Genomic DNA, 21,766 nt, shown 5'->3' with positions numbered 1-21,766 from the left:
TTGTAATGTACTCTAACGGCTTTTCTTTCATGTTGGCTGTACGAGGTTTCCATTTTTATTTTTACTAGGCAACCGCTGAACTGACATGAGAGATTTTAGGAAAATAAGTTTTGAAGCGGTGTACTGGGGGCGCCCGTCCATGAGGTTTAGTAGTTTTAACGTCTAAGATGCACATGTGTACTGCTTTTGCAATGTCCCCAGTTTGATTCAGACTGGGGACCTTTGTTGCATGTCACCTTCCTTGTTCTCTTATCCCATATCTCCTGTCTATTGCTACTGTCAGCTGTCAAATGGCGACAAAAATGGCCAAAAAGATAATCTGAAAAAGCTCTTGTGTAACTAGCACTGACCTCCAGAGGTGGAAGTAAGCTATATACATTTACACAAGTGCTGTACTTCAATTTTGACATACAGTACTTGTACTTCAATAGTCTTTCCATTTTATGCTACTTTCTACTTCTTCATCTCAGAGGAAAATATTGTATTTTTTACTTCACTACAATTATTTCATAACTTTAGTTAGTAGATACTTTACAAATTTAGATTAATAGCTAACATAACTCAACTAATAAATGATAAAATCATTATTAAAGATTGAACCACTCAGCAGTGTATATATTTTATTCTAAAATGTTACATTCTGCATGAAGACTGTTATTTCTCGGTAAGTAAGTACATTTTGATGCTAATATTTCTGTACTTTTACTTAAGTACGGTTTTTAATGTCAGTGTGTTCAGGGGATAAAGCAACAAAACATTTGTGACCCTGAAACGCTGCCCTGGCAGAAATGTAAACAATGTATTAAATTAAGTATTATATTAATTAAATAATAAACTGTGCAATGCCTGAACCTGAGAATGTTTAAACCCTGTGTGTTTGTCCACCTTAGTGTGTATGACATTGTATCAGTGTGTTGACCTGCTTGGTACTTGACTAATAACTGTCTCTATAACGAATGGAATGACTATAACGATTTGCAAAAAACCTGTTTACGGCATTTACTATCAACTGGGACGCTTTGGGACCTATTGATGGGGATTTGCTTTGGAAGAAATACACGCGACTACACACTGGTATGAGCAAATTACATTTAACCATGTATCCAGCTAATTTAAATACCCCACATTACTGTATTGTGTAAACTTAATTTAATATTGTATATGTGGGGTGCCCAGATAGCTCAGTTGCTAGAGCAGGCGTCCATGTATGGAGGTTTACTCTCTGATGCAGTGGGTCCGTGTTCGACCTTACTCCACAGTGCTGTGGAGATTGATCCAGGAATCCGAGACTATGCAGAAATAAGCTGTCAGGTCTTGTAGCTAATCGTCCCAAGGCTCGTCCATCAGACACAGATTCAATTGGAGCCTTTTAATTAATAATGCTGTTTATCGTTTGGGGGGGGGGGGGGGGGGGGGGGGCTTTTAAGCCACCAAGGTTATCAGTTCTCCTCTCTCTGCGTGTCATCATCTCCTCAATGTGCTTTTCTTTGCTCTTGTCTGATCACTTTTGTTTTATTATCTTCCCTTGCTGGTTCCTCTGTCTTTTCTTGTTCTAATCTACTCTTTGCTGCCTTTAACAGGTGGCAGACATGGAATTCCTTCAGTGAGCTGCATGCACAGTGTATAATACATCTCAATACTCCACATTTTTCTACGTCTTTCACCAATTCCCTGCAGTCTTAGCCTGAGTCGGGCTTATTGCTGTAGAAAGTGAGGCTCAGCACTCAGAGAGCTGGACAGCTCCTGTCCAGCCTGATGTGAATGGAGACTTATTGATCCCAGCAGGCTGTGGTTAGGGGCCCTAATGCATTTACACCCTGCTATACTCCCTCTACACATTCTGTTTGTCCCTCTTAATTACAGCTACACCATAACGGATCCATACAACTCCCCTGATACTCAATGACTTTCTCTGGGCTTTCCCATTCTCCCCATTTCCCCCCTTTTTCCCATTTTCTCCCCCACTCTCAGCTATTCTGGGATCCCTGGGGTATTGTCTCTAACGGCAGAGCTTGTAAGGCCAGTCTGGTGTTGGCATGGCTGATGTATTTTGGTGTGCAACGATGTGTTCTTTCAAATTAATTCAAATGGACCAATAGTGAATGGCAACAATGAGGAAGTACCCACAACTGTCAACTGGGACACCATGTTGTTGACTGAGTTGCTACTACTTGGAAATAAACTAACAATAATATAATTCATATGATCATAAGATCTGATTCTGAGCATATCACATACTATTTAGATTTTTTAACAATTTCAACTGGTGAATAACCATGATGTAATTGCAAGAGAAATTATTTTAATAATCATAATCATAAATGATCTGTATTTCATCATACACATTCAGGGGCCATAATGTAAACTGTAAATTAAATTCATAAATTTATAAATTCATAGGCTGTTGACCTCTAAAAGAAAAGTTAAGCAAGAAAAAAGGGAGATTGATTTAAGTAACAAACAAAAAGGAAAGTCAAGGGAATGAAATGAAACCACATTTAATTTTATTATTGTGAATTATTGCATCTGAAAAATCCAACAACACTTTTGTTAGTGTAGGACTAAAACATGTCTCCCTCCCTCCTTCTCTGCCTCCCTCGCTTTTGGTATCCTGTGATCTGTGAGACACGTCCCACCCTATCTTTGTCTTTAAACTCTTAACCCCACCTTTACCTTCTTAAAAACCTTGTCTTAAAAACCATATTCTGTACTGCCCTGACCTAGTTTTAACTCCCGTCCCCTCATTTACTCAAAAAGGCCAATCAGAGTAGCACCGTCGTGCTTTTACTGTGTAGCTACAGCAAAAGCAAAGCATCAGGTACACTTAGTGAAAAAAAGTCTGATAGTTTAAATGAGTTCTTCTTATGAAACCAATAGCACACATTTAGATGACTAACAGCAATAACAAATGAATCACTGTGGATAAAAAAAAAAATTTCTTTCCATGTAATAAAACACTTTAATGTCCCATGTGACTAATATCTAACAGGGAGATAATGGTGTTAGGGGTTGTGCTGGGGAGATCTGTGATCTTTGTCTGCCTGTTTAGAAAAGACTAGTAAATCATCAGAGAATAGTCTTAAAATGTGACACAAGAGAGAGCCAGATAAGAGAGGTAGGGAGGGAGGGCCGGGACAATGAGAAGAGAGCTTACATACCGGTCTGTTTATGACAGTGATCATTCAAACACTTAACCCAACACTTTCAAATGGCTTTATTTCTATGTAACACCCATCTCGTATGTAAAATGGATGATTCTGCTGGTACAAAATAATAAAGTCCCTGCAATAACTAAAGTCCAGTATATTGCCATGACTTTTATTACACACGCTAATATAGGATTATTTTGTACATACAAATTTGACCAACAGAATGATCGCTGTTGAAATGTAAAATAAAAAAGGGGAATTTTAGGATTTTTTAACCTGGACCCTATTTTCCCATGCTTTTGTGTCAAAAACAACCCCTTTTGGTAAACGTACATTGACGGTGTGCATTAGCCCCATATGATTACATTGCAACTCGGTTTGCGGCTGCCGGTTGCAGCGTTCTTGCTCAATACCCATTTTAAAGACTTTTGTTCACAATAGTCACTTAGACCTAAATACATAGGAATATATGGGCCACGATGAAAAATAACCGTAATTCCCCTTTAGATAAAGGGCAATGGGGATTACACAACTTTTTGTTAGGGGTATAGGGGTGAAGGAGATCATTTCTGGGGGACAACGGCATGGAGGGATTTGTAGGTGAGGACGAGGATTTTGTAGGAGATACAGGACTTAACTGGGAGCCAGTGAAGGCGGATGAGGGTGGAGGTGATGTGCAGCCAGGGTTTGGTGTAACTAAGAACCCTGGCAGCTGAGCCTTCCAAGAGTGTCAACCTCTTAATAATTAATAACTAAGGATTTTCTTTCTTACTTTAACTTTGGAAATTTTAACAAAAGTCCCAGAAGATACCAAGTATTTCCATGAACTCCAGGGTGATGTATGAGTTGGCAGTAAGTTATGGTGCAATTCTGACAAATTTTTTCTTTTGTGGAAATTAATAACCATTCCTCCCCATTTCTGCCCACTGGTCCCCTCACATCCTACCGCTCTGTTTTGGTGTGGGAGTTCTGTCCCGCGGCCCATCCGTTGGCTGGTTCCTAATCCAGTTAGGGCTGAGGGGGTCTGGCCTTTCCCGTCTTGGCTGAGCAGGCTGTGCTAAATGAGGTTTTTACTTGCCCTGGGGAGCCTAACTTGAATGGACCCTGCTAAATTAATACATGAAGAAGAGAGGCAGACCAGTGCAAGGAAGGGTGCTCGGACCAGCGGAGAAGGAAGGACAGTGACAGTAATTAACAGGTAAAGTGATCAGTCAATCCACCAATCAATCCAATATGAATCCGTCTCTCAAATAATCAACGACAAAGTTACATTGTAAGGACAAGGAAGCAAAACAAATGTCTACCGGCAGCTGCGGTTATTAAGTAAGTTAAGGCTGTGGTAAAGCCATAAAGCTCTTAGTGACTCAGCATGGAGGCGGCAGAGGTCCATACACTGCTCAGAGCACTTCCTCTCTCCCACTATTGGAAAGAAACTATTGTGCGTATGAATGTATTTATAAGTTGTAGCCACTGTTGCAGCTGCTTGGAGCCCTTTGGTACAGTTAGAAAATAGCTCCATCTATATCCCTGCACTTTTTCTCCCTCACACATACACAGAATCACAAACAAACAGCCCTCCACTCCACCCTTTCCCACTGGGTCCATGGGATGGGCAGTGGACTCAGGGGAAATGAGGTAACACACACATATGCACACAGAAAACACAGTGGCAGTGTAGCGCTATTCAGGCCTCTGTTATGCTTTGTCCATCAAAGCTGTCAATCTCGGCCCCCCCCCCCCAGACCTCGACCCACCTTTCAAGGACCAGAATATTTGGTCCTACCGGTTGCCATGGGAACCATCCAGATGTTGGTCTCTGATTAGCTGGCGACGGTCAAATGAAATCAGCAGAGGTGTGATAAGATCATGGGGCGACAGAGGCTGGGAGAGTGGTGGCCGCAAGCAGGGGGGTAGGAAGTCATATAAAGGGGGGGGGGGGGGGGGGGGGGGGGTATTAGTGAAGGGTTTGCACACACATTTACACACTTTTAGCAATTCACTGGGGAGTGCTATTTTCACCCAAATACTTTCATTTTCAGTCTGTGTAATCGCTTGTCTTTCGGCTCTGCAACACATAAAAATGGCACCAATTTCACTCAAAACCAAAGCACTCACGCTGTTTGTTTGTTTTCTGAATGAGAATGTGTCATGAAAATTTGTACAGAATGACAACAGAGCACCCTTGATTGTTCCCCTTTCTCGTGAGAGAGTCAAAATAGGAACAAACAAATGTAGGTGAGCAGCCTGTTGGATCTACACAGAGCTTGATGTTAAGTGACCTATATGACTTTGAATTTGCAGTCAACGCCATGCTTTCTCTCCAGTGAGGCTGATTCCACAAGTGATAGGGCTACAAGCTGCACAATCAAATGGATTTATATTTATATACTATATATACTCCAAACAGCACTTCTCTTCTCTCTACCTGTCCAGCAAGTACCTAATCGCATCCAAAGTCCCATTTCCTGTCAATGAAATTACATTAAACATCTCCCTCTAGGTCCTTGTCCAAAGTGACCCCAAACTCACTGAGACTGATAAGAGTGCTAACTAGGTAAAGGCTGAAGCACTTCCCAGTGTTCGGCCAGTTAAAAGAGCTACAGTGAAGGGAACGCGGGGGAGCTTGGCCCTGCCCCTGCTTGCTCCATTTTCCAATAAACTCCAGCAATCTGATCAGCGCTGCTTTAAATGGACGACTTGATGGCAGCAGGCTGCATTAGCTGCTGGTGTTCTCCCAATCCGATTAGACGGAGACAGTGACAGTTTCCAGCCAAAAGAGGCAGGTAACACACACACACACACACACACACACACACACACACACATGCATTAAAAAGAACATGAATGTGGATCACACACACACAGCGACAAATACATGCAGGACCTCTTGTGGCCATTTGTGGTGCTAATTGGATGGTCTGAGGCAGATGTCGTGGAACAGTCAGCCACTTGACGTTTCTAAGTTATCAGACAGTTATTAGGGCGTATTAGCTGCTCCTTCAGGGCAGAGGTCATGTCCCAGGGCTACATTATGTGTCTGTGTGTGTGCTTGTTCAGATGTCTGTATGGTTGTTTGTGTGTGAATGTGATTTATGCACGTAAAAACAACGCTCTCTCTCTAATGGCTGCCCTGCTTTGAGGACCGACCTTTTAAGGTTATACAATTACCCTAGATTGTTTTTATGTACACAATGGGGTACTGGCATGGCAACAAGCTGCTAAGTGCAACAGGCAGTGTCATAAAAATGGTTGCCATACCTCAGATAGCTAAAACCTCTTTCTGGGCAGCCGCTCCCCCTTAAGACTTACAGCAGAGAGAATGGCCCCTCAGTGTGCTTATCAGGTAAAATAAACCGCAATGATGCAAAGTAATGGCTGGGTCATATGAGAATGCATGTGTGAGGTGGAGACTGGAAACTCTGTTCCTTATCACAGACCTAGACAGAAAGGAGTGAGACTGTACTTAACAGATTTAGACGGTCAGTGAAGCCCAGCACCTGGACAGAGAGAAAGAGGGGAGGAGAGTTGTATCTCAGGTTACTGTGCAGCCAGCCCAGCCTGAATCTTAGAGATACAGAGGAAACCTGGACAGGTCAAGAGTGGTGGAGAAGGCAGACCATACAGCTCTATTTATAATTCAGACAATTTAAAGTTTCTTTTGCAATTGACAGCAGTTCCAGTTTTGTCAAATGAACCCTACTTACCAATTTTTGAAATTGTCACATAGCAGAAAAAAAGGCATGTAGATGAAAAGATTTAAAATGAGTTTACTCATGCATAACTCTGATAAAAGCAGACCACCGGCTGCTTTTTAGTGTTTTATGTAGGAAACACATTTGTGAAGCGCTGCGCCATACCTGACGCCTTCTGATCCCGTGGCTGATGATGGACTGCGAATCAGCCAGTTAATTTAGGCCAGATAAAAGCCTCTCATCTCCGCCGAGGTAGATTACTGTAATAGCAGCCTTTCTCATCTTTTGATCTTTTTTACTGCTGCGTTGGTTCATTTGCATGTGTCAGAGATACTGCTTTATTTAGGGCGCTTATTAATGGAAACGGGAGGGATTCTAGATACTAAAACCTGAGGCAGATTAGCACTGACCCCCCTGGATTTCACATGCTGTTTCTTCACATACATCTTCGAGCATATCTGTGTGTGCAGGTACTAACATCCTATAAAACTGTAAATTCCCATAACCACACATACATGAGTAAGGTGTGCACAGACACATATCATTTAATAACATTCCATGTGCACAAACAGTATACAGAAAAGAACACAAACTCACAAAGTCATGCACAAACACATACCCGCGGCATATTTAGAGACACAGATGCTGACACACGACAAAACACACACTTAAGACAAACACAAATATTCCTTCATGCCTGCCCCTCACTGACAGCATGTTGGACTTAAGCGTTCTCTCAGGCCTCGGTCTGTCATCTTCCTGTCTCTCCTCGGCTGCTTCGCTCCAGCAGATATGGTCGCTGTGGACGTGTACTTTGTCCAGATCATCCGTGAGATGAGATGAGAGGAAGTGGGAGGTATTGTTCTTCCTGTGGCGCTAAGCCCCTGGGCGATTACCCTGTCAGGAGGGAGAACTCAGCGCCGGCGCCGACTGCCACAAACCAGCGCTAAATCCCAACTGATCGCAAAAGAGGCCGATTTTACACTTTAGATTCCTCCCATCTCTTAATGCGACCGATGAGGCAGAGGATCTTCGCCTCTCCCTCATCTTATCCGCCGCTGCTATCCTCCTCAGCCGGTGGCGTCAACCCCTAAGCTTGCGCTGCAGGGATAAGACTCAACGCCTTGTCAGGCCAGATCAATGTGATTTTACAATGCAGTCCGAGAGCAAAACCCGTATAGCCAAGCGTGGCAAAACAACAGCACACATCCCCTTTCACATGCTCAAGCACTGCTCAAAAGTGACTTTTACCACCTCTGTGTATCTGGCTTGCTCAAAAAAGATACCATAATCTAACAACAATGTTGTACACAAAACCTGCCAACTGAATCTCCTAAATCTGACTACCTCACACATACCTGCACTATCTCCACCCCTTTCCTCTCACAATCTTTCAGTTTATCACAGGGGTTGATCTCTCTGAATGCCTCATTGAACTCCTCATCGGTTTATCTTATCTATTTTCTCAGAAACACTCCTCGGGACAGTTCTTCAAATTTTTTCTCAAGTCTTGAAAGCATTTCCTTTTTTTCTTACAGTGATCACCAGAGGATACTTCCCCTGGAGATGACACTATCAAGTGTGTGTGTGTGTGTGTGTGTGTGAGACGGAGGATGTTTATGTTATAGAGGAATTAATAACAGTATGGCAATTATGATAATGCAGTCGGTGATGCAGTCAATAACATTATAATTAGGGTTTTTTTATTACATTTTCTTCTGTGAAAGACTAAAAAAGGAAAAAGGTTTTATTGGAAAGAAGGCTCAGGGGCAGATAGACTGAAGGTGAAATGAGAAATAACAGAAATATTGTTCCCCATCAGAGCATCCAGCTGCACGATGACATCCTCCTCTCTGCCAAGTCCTCCGACCTATTTCCTGTTTGGGTTTGATCATCATATAGGCCGCGCTAGTATATCATTCCCTCCCTCTCTTCTTCTCTTCTCCCCTTTAGTTTTACGAGTGACAGTTGGGAATAAAGTAGAGCATAAATCTCTGACAGTAATAAAGCTGCTCAGGCCAATGTTCCCTTCTAATACTGGTTTGTCTCTCCCTCATCACAAATTTGTACTTTTTACAAGACAAGCCCCGACTGCCTTTCATTGCTCCCACTAAGTCATCCGCAAGTGTCAGCTCTCAATCCAGGTTTAAGAGTATTGGGAGATCCACAGTCTAGCACAAATACATCTTAGAGAGTGGCAACACACATCATAAATACATATTCGGAGTGCGCTCACATGCTAGGACCTACACATAAACACACTTTTAACAACTTTTAGAGACACACACACACACACTTTCCCTCTGCCTGACCACATTCCTGTAAAGGGCAATCATGAATCTTGGCCAGGAATCTGTGTCCTCTGCTGGTAGGGCAGCCCGTGGCAGCACTCCTATTCCCATTAAAGTCATCCCTGGGTGGGCAGGAGAGCCCCACACCTCCCTAACCCATCTATCAGCCAGGAGGGAGTGCTCGCCTCTGCTCACTAGATCCTAAATCCATCTGCTAGCATGCAGCAGCACCACACACACACACACACACACACACACACACACACAACCTGTCAGAGGCCCACAAGTGTCAAAACATGCACTCACTGCTCCAAACACAGCCAACAACCATCTAATTAGTCAACTGCTAGATAGTGCCGTCAAGCGATCAGCTATTCAGCTCCTGATGTATTACTGACAAATTCTTTTTCTACTACTCATGTATAGCAACTAGAAGGACAGAATGGCATTAATTCTGGAACTTTAGGAATAATCACAAGAGCAGCATTTGATTTATGTAAGTCGTCACAACACACACATTGATCGCAAAGGTCCGATTCTTGGCCCAAAATGTCCGGGCATGCTTCTGCATTCAGAAGAAGTTTCTATTGACAACTTAAGACCTGCAGCCTTTACTAGGAAGCAAGATTTGGGGTTACAGAGGTAACTTCAGGTTTAACTCAGGGTTTTGTGTATCGCCAAGATGGGTCTCTTGTCACCGGGTTAAATTGCCATGGTAACTTATGCTGAACACCTAACCTGTTTGGGAACAGGTTATATTGAAGATTAGAGATCAACCGGTATAAAAGCACCGCCTACTGACCAAGCAATACTCGGTTGATTACGGCATCATTGTTCTTGCGCGTATAGAGAAGTGCGCTCATAAAAGTTAAAACATAGGGACCGACAACCCCGCTGACATTTAATGATCGATATAGATTTTAAGGGGGGGGAATTACGTATCTTTGTCAGCTTCTCAGAAACAGAATCACCTTTATTGGCCAGGTTTGCACAGACCAACAAGGATTTTGACTCAGACTAATCTTTTCTCTCAAGTACAACAGTCTCTATATTGCCAATGCACGCATTGGTTTGAATTATGTTTTTATTTTTTATTTTTTATTTGCTCCCACAATCGCTTACCACTGCCAGGGTTGCAACTGAAATAATAGGCTACAGTAACGAAAGTTTATGGAATGCACTAGTGTAATTATGATCAGATCTTGTGCCTGAATGATAGTTATATCTTGGTTAGGTGAAGCTGGGTAAACAGGTAAATCGAGGGCATGTTGATCTTGCTTTGTGGTACAGGCCTCTGGTGGGTTTCAGGAGACTGAAATAACTCCCCAAATCATTGCAGCATGTACTTCAAAGAAAACTGCAGTCAGATTGGTGCTACCCTGAATCAAGATGCTTTAGAAATGTATTTTAAAATTTTGCTTAAGAAAAAGTACACAAAGGTGCCATTTGTATTTAAAGTGAATTACTTTAAGACACAACTTTTGCCATGACAGAATCCGCTGCCCTAGTTTTGTGGCGTGTGTCCCGCACCGTCGTCACGCGCCAGTTTTCCCATGTCTTTTTCGGCGATTTAAATCGCCGTTGCCATTGGTTTAATAACCAATCCATCTGATCAACTACTTAACTGTAGTGAGGAAAGCAGAAACTGAGAGAGACACAGAAGGCTATTCTCATTTTTCATCTCATCTGATTAATCCAAAACACATAGCGCTGTCAAAAGTTTCAAAAAAGGATGTTCGAATGTTCCCTCTTAAAAATGTTTGCACATTATGTCCAAAAGATGGCAAACGTAATGCCAATACATACCTACAACGTACGTGGTAGTTGGCCGTCGGCTGTAGTCTTGAAAATATGTGAATGAGATCAGCTATACTGTAAATTTGGCTGTATTAAAATGTGATCACAGAGAGCAGGAGGGGACAAAAAAGGTTTAACTAGCTGAGATTCAACAGAGGAAATAGGCCATCTGGCCTGTCCTGGCCGAATGTTTGCTGTGATGCACATTTGTGCAGTTTGCCTATGGACTAAAAAATAAGAAAAAGACATTTAACCATTTTCCAATCATCGAGATGGTTGTTAAAAATCTCAATGAATGGCATTGGATCTCCCATGGCAATGCTTGTTCACTCTAGGAAACTAAAAATGGGAACCTTCCTGATTCACAGGCTCTCAATCAACTGACAGACAGAGTAAATTACCCTAATTTCTGGCAGAAGCACCAAACATAATTTTTGACAGTAAGTATTTCACTTAGTTAGAATTTTTCTGACGAGCCTCAAGAGCAAACAGAATCCCACTAAAACCCAACAAAATCAACTCAGGGACTGACAGAATTATTTTAGTAAAAAATGGATCCCTGGAGAATGAGCTTGAAAAACATAAAGTCATTTGGATGATCACTTGGCGTGTTAGAGCACCTTAGGTCAGACAAACACAGACCCTAAGGCTGACACAGTGTTAGAGGCCAAAGACAGAGAGCCTCAGTGGTGTGCAGGAAAACCCTCCCACATTTAGTAAAAATGCTGTAAACAATAGATTACTTCACCAACATGGGTTTTTAAGAAATATGTGGGGACATGGGTACCTAATGCATATATGAACACACACAGATATCAGCACTGCCCCAGTCGATCATTCTGATTCTTCCAGGGGTGGGACTGTGGGAACCATTCTGTCACTTCCTGTGCCCGCGGGCCTCAGCCAATCGTCATCAGATAAGAGCCACAGCTCAGCCAATCAGAGCTAAGCTTCAGCTTCACATGGTGGGGCAGGGGACACGATAAGGACATAACTTGCCAGGGAAAATGTCTTGATCTCAATTGTACCCCCTTCAACCCAACCCTCTCCCCCCTTCCCACCAAAATAGTTGTTTGGAGACAAGGTTTCTTTTTGTCTTTTGCCCATAATTACGCTGCCTTTCATCTTCCCCCCTGTTCCCCTTGACCCCTACTCTGGGGTCAGTGGCCAGGATATCCCACTCTCTTTGGGCCAATAATGTGCCTTTTAGGGTGGATGAAGAGGGGCATTCATGCCAGGGCAGACAGGAGAGCAACGAGCAGAGTAATCACTCCATCACACTCTGCCCCCGTCTGTCCCAGCTCCTGCCCAAACACCCAAACAGCTCGCCTCGCTCCTTACATCAAAGACCTGGACCCGGACTGCAGCCTCAGCCCTGCGCAGCACAGAGAGTGACTGTGTCACCAGTCAGGGGAAAACACAGTTGTTCACCAATGCAGTTGTTATCAACGTGGAAATCCCCTTGAGAGTTTTCAGAATAACATTTGGTGATACAGTGAATGAGATTGCTTAGATTCAAAGAATTTAACTCGATCACTTACAGGGAAGCACACTTATTTCACGCACATGCTGAAAGACAAAAACTGTCATCAAACAGACCTTTAATAAATAGTGCCAGAGACCTGCAGGGTGACTCATTAAGGAAGTGTGTGAATCTTGGGGAATTTTCCGTTAGCTAGACCTTGGGCAGTAACACAGACCGTACATACATTAGCATTGTTCCTGAGCAGCTCACAGGTGGTGGTCTGGCTTATAAACTAGTCCCTGGACGCTGTCTGAGCAACACTGCAGTCAAGTTATGTCAACATTGGGAATGTAATTTAAAGTGGAGTACGCCAAACAAGTGTCACAGCATATCTACAGCATATCTGTGTATCTGTCTGGTTTTTACTTTACTGTAAAAAGTTGAAGGGCATGCAATGAACAATAAGCAATGTTTGGGGCAGTATCTTAAAACATTCCTCAAAAAGAGTTGAAGAATGACTGGAATTCTGCCAAAATCTTCAACTCGGTCCAACTCCCTGCACCTTCACTGATACATAGACCAACTGTAGGTCCACTGAAATACAACAAACTCAAACCTTAGTTCTTACAAGTACGCTGCATGGAACCGATATTTTCTTTTCCTCATAACGTAAGAAATTGGAAGTTTTCAATTTAGGAGATTTGTTTTAGGTTAGTTTTTCCTAGGTTTGCGATATTGTTAAAGATATTTCAGTCAGAACTTTAAATAAAATAAAACATAAAGGACCACTGCACTGAACAACATGAAGGCCATAATGCTCTGGCTTCATCAGCAGTATGGCCTCGTGCAGCCACCGGCCTGAATAGACCTCAACCAGTCTGCCTGCAGCCTACCAGCCTTTAGAGTTTCAACGTGATCAATAGCTGGATTAATTGCTGAAAGGGCGGGGGGAGGAGGAGAGCAAGGAGAAGGAGGAGGTCGTCAGAGCCTCAGGCAGGGGAGGGTTTCAGAAGGTGGGGGTTAAGATGGTGCTGACAGGCAGAGAAAGCTGAAGGGATTTAAAAGGCGAAGGGGAGCTGGAGTTGGAGCAGAAAGAGCTGGAGAGGGAGCTTCAACCCTCCTCCACCCTACCAAACCCCAGGTCACCTGGCAGCGTGCAGGGCGGCGGGCCATCAGATTAGGATCTGAGAGGAGGAGATAACGAGTTTATTGCCCCCTGGACGGGGCTGTTGGAGCCAGGAAAGGAGGAGAACAGGCCAAGCATGCCCGGGCGGGAGGCTGAATGGTGGTGGTGGGCATTTGTGTTTGTTTTAACCTGGGGAGATAGATGCAGCCAGGCAGGGTCTTTATGCAAGAGCACCCCAGCAGGGCAGTAAAACACATAGGCAGCATGGTTAGAATAGCAGCAACACCACTCATCCAACTGTTACAGCAGCTCATCCATCACAGCCTCGACACGCGAACACACACACACACACACACACACACACACACAGACAGACAGACACACAAACACACACACACACACACACACACACACACACCACACACACACACACACACACACGTGCTCGAAGACACACACAATGCATTATGTCTGTGTTTTTCCATGGCTTAGTAAGTCACTACACAAATTGATTGTTAAGTGCTCAGTGAATAACTGATATTGCAAATACTTATTACAGTTGCCATTTCCGCCACTGTCCCAATTTGTGTGGAGCGAGTAAATTCATATCCAAACATATCCTGTTAGGAATTCCACTCACCTCATTGATCCACTATGTGTACTTTCATGTTATCTCCTGAGTTATTGGAAATGGGATAAGCCTAAACCCATTACAAGCAAACATAGAATAACGTATGAAAGCTATATGTATTTCACACAGCTGTGATCTTTGGTCACTGAATTCTGCGCACGTATTGGGAGCCTGTATTAGCTTTGCGTGTCTGGCCCAGGCGCTGGAGGAGAGATAAGGGGTGCGGATATGAGAAATATGAAAAATAGCACTGTGATAGGATGATCAGTGAGAATGAGCAATATGGGCTGCGGTGACAAATGGGACAGGGAGCCAAAGATGAGAGCAATGTAAAATGGCATTAAAGCCAAGGACAGAATGATTTTCCAAAATGAGTGGAGACGAAACAGACTTTCTTAGAATGAACAGGTCAATAATAACCTTCTGATATCAGTCATTTAGTCATTTATTCTATTTCACATTTTTCAGTTTCAAGTCAAGTTGAGAGTCTGTTTAACACTGAAACAGAAACCCACTCAGTAGCACGGGTACTGGGATTTTGCTACATGGATTACAGTGTACATATTAAGAATTTTAACAGTCTACAATGTAATAAAGGTATCACAAAAGAGGAGTATAAGCTAAAACACTGACAGCCTCACAAAATACCTGCTAAACTCTTGCTTCTTAAAACATCTCATTTTTACAAAGATAAGATTACATATTAAACATTATGTTTGGGTGTTTTTAGGGAATAATCCAACCAAACAATTGAAAATGGACAGATATCAGCAGCATCGAGAGATATAAGATGAATACCAGATCCTCCTCAAACATAAAACCCCCCACTTTCTCTTCAACACTATACACACACTCAAAGGGATTTCTTTGCCCTGTGGAGCGGCACGTGAGCAGCCCTCTGTCAGCTGTGTTTGCAGTGAGGCAGGCGAGGGGCACCCTGCACGTCCGAAAGAGAGTAGCGACCCAGGGAAATGGGAAAAAGGAGGGGTACTCTGTGGAAAGGCCAAGGCCTAGAGTGGAGAAAAAAAGAGCGTCCACAAAACAGCTTTCCTTCAGAGAGCGAGAGAGAGACAGAGAGGGAGAGGGAGAGAGAGGAGGGGGCTGTTGGAACAATGCCCTTCAGCTGCAGGTGCAATGGCTAAGACCTTGTGTGTGTGTGTGTGTGTGTGTGTGTGTAGAAAGAGAGCACTTTCTTTTTTGTGTTAATTGAGCTGATCTGTTGTCTTTTTGCTGCAGCAAGTTTAACTCACAGCTGATTAACATGTGGCCTTTCGGAGCTCCTGTGTGTGCAGAGTGTGCGTGTGTGTGTGCAGAATTACTGAGTGAGCTCCGTTGCCAGTGTGAGCAGAGTAATGACACTGGCACAGGGTGTGTAGACACAGGCGAACAGAGAGTGTTAACTTCATTTGCACTTGTATGGAGCACAGGGCAATGGTTAACACGTCTGAATAAAGGCTTTATTCGCTACATGTCATGCAATTGGAAGTGCACAGAGGCATCACTCAGCCACAAGATTAAATAGCATACTCAGAAGATTAAAGGCTTTATACCTAAGAACAGTGTAACAACAGGGCATTCAGATCACCTTCTGTATTTACCACCACAGAGTCATATTACTATTATAAGAATGCATCACTTCCAACACCATAATTTCCTGATGCAGAGGCTTTGCAGCGTTCTTTACACAACTTGACTGACGTAAAAACCTTATATTAGATGATAGTTATTGTGACCACCGTAGGTTAAACAAAAACACTTGAGTATTGTTGATTTTCACATCAAAACACTTTGGCGACTGAACTTATTAAGGTCGGGGGTCCTGACGCCGACGGTCTGTCCCTGACAGCAGCCCCATGGTGAGAGATCCTGATATTCAGACCCCAGCAGATTGGACAGCCCTGTTTGGACAACTGGTTCCTATCCTGCACTCACATGAGGCATCGCAACCACAGGAAGATGGCCCTGCAGCCTGAGGGCACACCATTGCAGGGCCTCAGTGCTAACACGCTGGTAGAAAGGTACCTATGTACCACCCACCGACTTTAGAGGTGGTCTTCACCTACACACACAAGAGCAGAATTTGGGTGCATAAACAGTGGGTACATGCATGTCAGCTGTAACTCACACACACATACACAGTTAACGCACCTCAAAGTGAGAGCCCCAGGGCCATTGGCTGGGTGCTCAAACAGCCCCAGTGAGGCAGAAACACAGAAACATGTGTTAAGGCCTTAAAGAAGACACTCACTTCACAGAGGAGTGTGTCCCTTGTTCCTCCCCCATCCCACACCTCGGCCCATCCCTTTCATAAGAGATTATTGGGAGAGAGAGAGGAGCAGAGGGTAAAGATGGAGAACCGTGATATGAAAGAGAGCGAGTGAGAAAGATGAAAACAGAAACAGAGAGATTTTGCTCTCCACCCCTCTCTGCAGATATTACTGCTTAATTAAAAGGGCAGCATGTGCTAAGTATTATTCCAGCTGAGATCTCTATCTTCAGCCTATGTAATAAGATCTTCAGCAGGCTTACAGCTAAATTTTCGAGCAAATTTCCTTCCTATTCTTTGCCCTTATTTCCTCTTGGCCTACGTGTGTTTTGTGCTGTTGCGGCAATCTTTTTGCGTGCCTGCATTGTGAATGTGTGTGTGCGTGCTTGAGCCAAGCGGGACTGTTTTGCATATTAATTAATGTAATATTTTGTACACCACTCTGGAGTGTTCTCTTGAATGTGTTCCAATTAAGAAACATCCCTTAGGCACAAAATGGTTTGGACACACTGAAAATGTTCCCATATTTTTACATATTTGGGAGACAATGAAGAACGTGAACAAAATGCAGTGTTTACATGTAGTGCAAGTGTTAAAAAGATGTTTGGTTTCTGCTGAGTCTTACAGAGTAGCCCCCTTCTCCCTAACTGTCTGAGCCAAAGCCATCTCTCCTTGTCTCCATCTGCTCAATATCTCAATGATAATTCACGCCTTATGCTAATGCTGCAAATCTAGAGATGGCTGGTGTAAGGCCGCGTTCTTATTTTTTTCTTTTTAAAGATTTTTTTGGGGCATTTTAGGCTTTTATTTGACAGGACAGATGAAGACAGGAAAGGGGAGAGAGAGGGGGACATGACATGCATCAAAGGGCCGCAGGTCGCAGTCGTTCCCGGGCCCACTGCGTTGAGGTGTAAATCTCATACATCTACCAACTGAGCAATCTGGGCGCCCAGATCGCGTACTTTTAATTTCCAAAACCTTAATAGTTCAACAACATTTTGAAGTATTATTAAAAACCCGCCTTACACTGCTGAACTACAATATGTTGGAATACACCACAGATCTTGTCCATACAAAATCACCTTAAAATCAATTCATTTTATGAAGAAAAACACACATTCACATGTACACACACCGTGAGCATGATTGCCAAGTAATTTGTGTATCATGGCTACTGGAGGGGTGGCCATCAACCCCTTTTGCATTTTTCCAAATGAGTGGCTTTGGACTCACATTCAATCATCTGGTAAATTAGTTTAATCCTGCAGCAAATCTGTCCCTCTCCTGGGACGTTTCCAGAGGTGTCAATCGGAGATAAGGCCTATATGACAATAAAGCTACCAAACCACCGTGATTGGGGGGGGGGTGGTTTGCAGCACTGCTCTTTAATTCTTCCATACATTTGAAGCTATTTGATTTATGGGAGCAGAAAGACAGTCATTTCCTTTTTCATTAAACTGTTATAAGTAAGGAAAGAAATGATGTGGACAGTCAGTGTGCTCGACAGAATTAAATACGATTGCATATAGTTTCCGTATGCCAGATGTCAGAGGAAAAACACACACATGCAAGACATAGAGAAAAGTAAGAACAAACCCTTTTAATTAAAATAATTGTAATACTCCTATTATATGGCTTTGACACATTGGGTCTTCATATGTATTTAGTAATTAGTTTATAGAGGCCTTGTTGTGCTTTAGGATCTTCTTTTGTATCTCTGATGGTAGAGCCAAAATTCCACTTTCAGTCCCATAGGTAGCTTTACTATTTTTTTTATATTTATATGGTAACATTGTGCGTTAAGGGATCTTTAAACATCACCATCCACAGCAGCTGGACCAATGATATACAGACATTAATCAAAGGCATAAACAAGCATACTTTCAAAACCTTAACACACACACACACACACACACACACACACACACACACACACACACACACACACCACACACACACACACACACACACTGTCTGTTACTTCATCTTATGTAAAGGCTCTGCAGATCACTTCTGCCCTCTATTGACTTTGAATGGGACTGCAGTTGCAAAGATATGGCGTTATGGACAGTTGAATTAAACACAATCTAGAGATGTTTTTTTATTTAGCATTGCTTTTTAGAATCTAGAGAGTCAAAGTACTACATCTAGCTGCTTAATAATTAATGGACAGCTGGTATTGGGAGTACTGTAAAAGAAGAACAGGAAGAGACAAATGGAAGTCCTCAGTTTATCTATTAACTATGACTTATAGCATGTTTATTATTGTAAAAGTATGCTATTTAAAATAAACTGTAGTCACCCTTATTTGAATTTAATATTTTTTTTATTCAATATATGAGGGACAACCGCTACAAAAATAAAAACCAGAAAACAATGCTGAAGACAAAGAAGTCTGACAACAGATACTAAACATTGAATTCATATTATATTAAATGTAATAAGCACTACCATGTAGCATGAATTCAAATTTCTGAAAACTATCAGGTATTACATTAATTACAATAAAATGTGAAATTTGGTAAACTCAATGACCAGAACCTGAATACACTTCTGTTTTTCCTAATCACAGCAATGTCATTTTGATGTAGTAACTAAAAATACTGGAAGAAAATTTTTCAAGCAATCTATCAGCCACTACAGTTTTTGTTGTTCTTGTATTTTAAAACAAATTTCAGTAACTGAGTTTTGTTTTCTGTTACTACTGCTGCTGAATAATAAAATGCGGTTGCAATTAAAGAGCGTTTTGCGTTACTCTATACTAGTGCACATCTGCACAATAAAAACAGACTCTATTCAAACATGCTCTCTAAACCTATAAAAGTTTCCACAAAGTGAGCAGAGAACTAATGCGTTGCAGAGTGGTATAACAGAGCGGGGGAGAGCCGGTGATTTAATGTGAGTCATTTTAACATTAAAACAAGTGGGACACAGGAAACAAAAAGAGCAAAAGAGGAAAGGAAACTTCAAAATGCTCTTTGAGGAAAATGAGATCACAGGCTGCAATTATATAATTCTTGTCAAGTGATGGTGGCGATAGCCTAAGAGGAATGCACGAGCGCGCACACACACACACACACACACACACACACACACACACACACACACACACATACAAATAAAGTCACACACACACAAATAATGTCTAGTGAGAATAGCCTCCTTGACTGCATTGGAAAGTTATGGGGGTCACTTGGGGGTCAGGTACAGGAAGAGTGTGTGTGCATGTGTAAGGCCCTGAACACTGGGCCCCTGATAAAAGCACTTCTTCTGATTTCCTCCTTTAGTTCTTGTTTTTTGTCCATTGGGTCCCTCTCTTTCTAGTTATGATGAAAGTCAAAAAGCCAATCATTCCCAAGTGTTCCCTGATGCCAAGTGCAGATTTGAAGTGGGAGCATGACTTGTATGTTGTATGTATGTGTGTATGTGTGTGTGTGTGTGTGTGGTGTGTGTGTGGTGTGTGTGTGGTGTGTGTATGTGTGTGTGTGTGTGTGTGTGTGCGCTTCAGTGTCTCTGGGCTTTGAGAAACAGTCAATCTTGATATAGCTCCATCACATGGACTACAACACAACCGCATGAATACAAACATACTGTATTTAATGAATAGTCAGCTATAGTATGGTGCACTGCTTCCAGATGAATGCTCAGAATGAACAAGAATTCATACTGTGGCCTACATATCATGGAAGCACACATCTCCACATCTCCTAGTTTACAAAACCCATTTACAACACAGGGAGGGACTAGAACACAAAGGTTCCAGTCTGAGCCCTCATCATCCACACACACACACACACACACACACACACACACACACACACACACACACACACACACACACACACACCACACACACACACACACACACACAAGTGTTGGGGCCAGTGGGTCTGCTGCTAGGTTCCCAGGGAGCCTCACTGGTCTGATGGAGGCACTTTGTCTGAAGCCGGTGCAGACTACAGTCGACTCCAGAGGAGATGCCTATCAGCTACTGGCTATGCTAAGGCCTGGAGGAGAGAGGTAGTGTGGGTGAGAGAGAGAGAGAGAGAGAAAAAGAAGAGAGAGAGAAAGGGGGGGGGGGGGGAGAACTACAATACAAGATGCTGAAGAAAAAATAGTCAGCACCAAAATAGAAATCAGAAAATAGTAACTGCGTACTTAAGACAGAAATGCAAAATCCACACCAGCCTGAAATTTTAAAGGCCATATGAGGTTAAGACAACTAAGGAAACAAACATTTGGTATGAGTTGTGTATGCCAGATATTGACATCGGCGTTTCACTGCGACGGTCTAACGATTGGGATAAATCCCTCAACGAGCGAATCAAGTTAAGGAGCCCAATTGCTCTCCATTGCAGATATCAGTAGCAGTGGAGGCCATAGGCAAGTGTTGACAGGCAGAGTGATGTATAGTGAAACTGAGGGTGAGTCAGGTCGGTGACACACTTAAGGTCAACAAGGAGTGTGACCTCTCCAGGTGTGGCCTCCTCTCTCACCTCCAATACATCAGGCACTCCACACTTTCTTCATCTCGGTTTTTATCTTCCCATATGATCTCTAAGTGGTTTAAAATTACAAGTATTTACAATATAGAGTTCATCTTTCACTCTGACAGGTATTGTAAGGTGCAGAGAAATGATAGGAACAACAAAAAGCAGATAAATGCAATTAATTTCTGCCATATTTTTTCTCTAATCTGTCTCTCTCATTACTGTGGCAGTGCGGGGTTATGGGTTTGGTGGGTTAGCTGTAATAGTGGTAGACAGATCTAATGTGTGCTGTCTGCTGCATGGCGACTTCTTAGTTAGAGCAGAAGGGCGCAGAATAGGGGGGTTAGTGGTGGTGGTGGTGGTGGTGGGGGGGTGGGGGGTGGGGGGGGGGTGGGGTTGGAGGGAGTAGCACCGTGACCCAAGGATCTCCACGGCCTCTGTCAGCGGAAAATTAGATTACAACAGTCGGACCAGAGGGGAACTGAAGAGGGGGCGTCAAGCAGTCTAAATATGGAGGGCTCAGTATGTCCATAATCACTTTATACAAGTTAGATGAACCAACAGACTTATCTCCTTCCCGCTGTCCAGATTGCCGATGCTGTTGTCAAGCACATTTACGTGTGTGTGTGTATGTGACACAAATCCTCTGCAGTCGTTGTACCTCTGCGGTGTCCTTTTACACTGAACCAGACAAAAACAAGTTTACAGTGAAGCAGTGATATGTCTGAATGGATGGTTTTGACACAGTAGCAGCCAAAACAGGCCAATTCAAATGGTGCCATTCAGAATGTAGCCATTCTGAGAAACAGGCACAAAACATGAAGCGGTACGTTTGCTTGGATTAACATAATGGAATGAT

Source organism: Etheostoma spectabile, chromosome 4 (assembly GCF_008692095.1).
Source record: "Etheostoma spectabile isolate EspeVRDwgs_2016 chromosome 4, UIUC_Espe_1.0, whole genome shotgun sequence".
Taxonomy (NCBI): Eukaryota; Metazoa; Chordata; class Actinopteri; order Perciformes; family Percidae; genus Etheostoma; species Etheostoma spectabile.
This window is presented reverse-complemented; position numbering follows the sequence as displayed.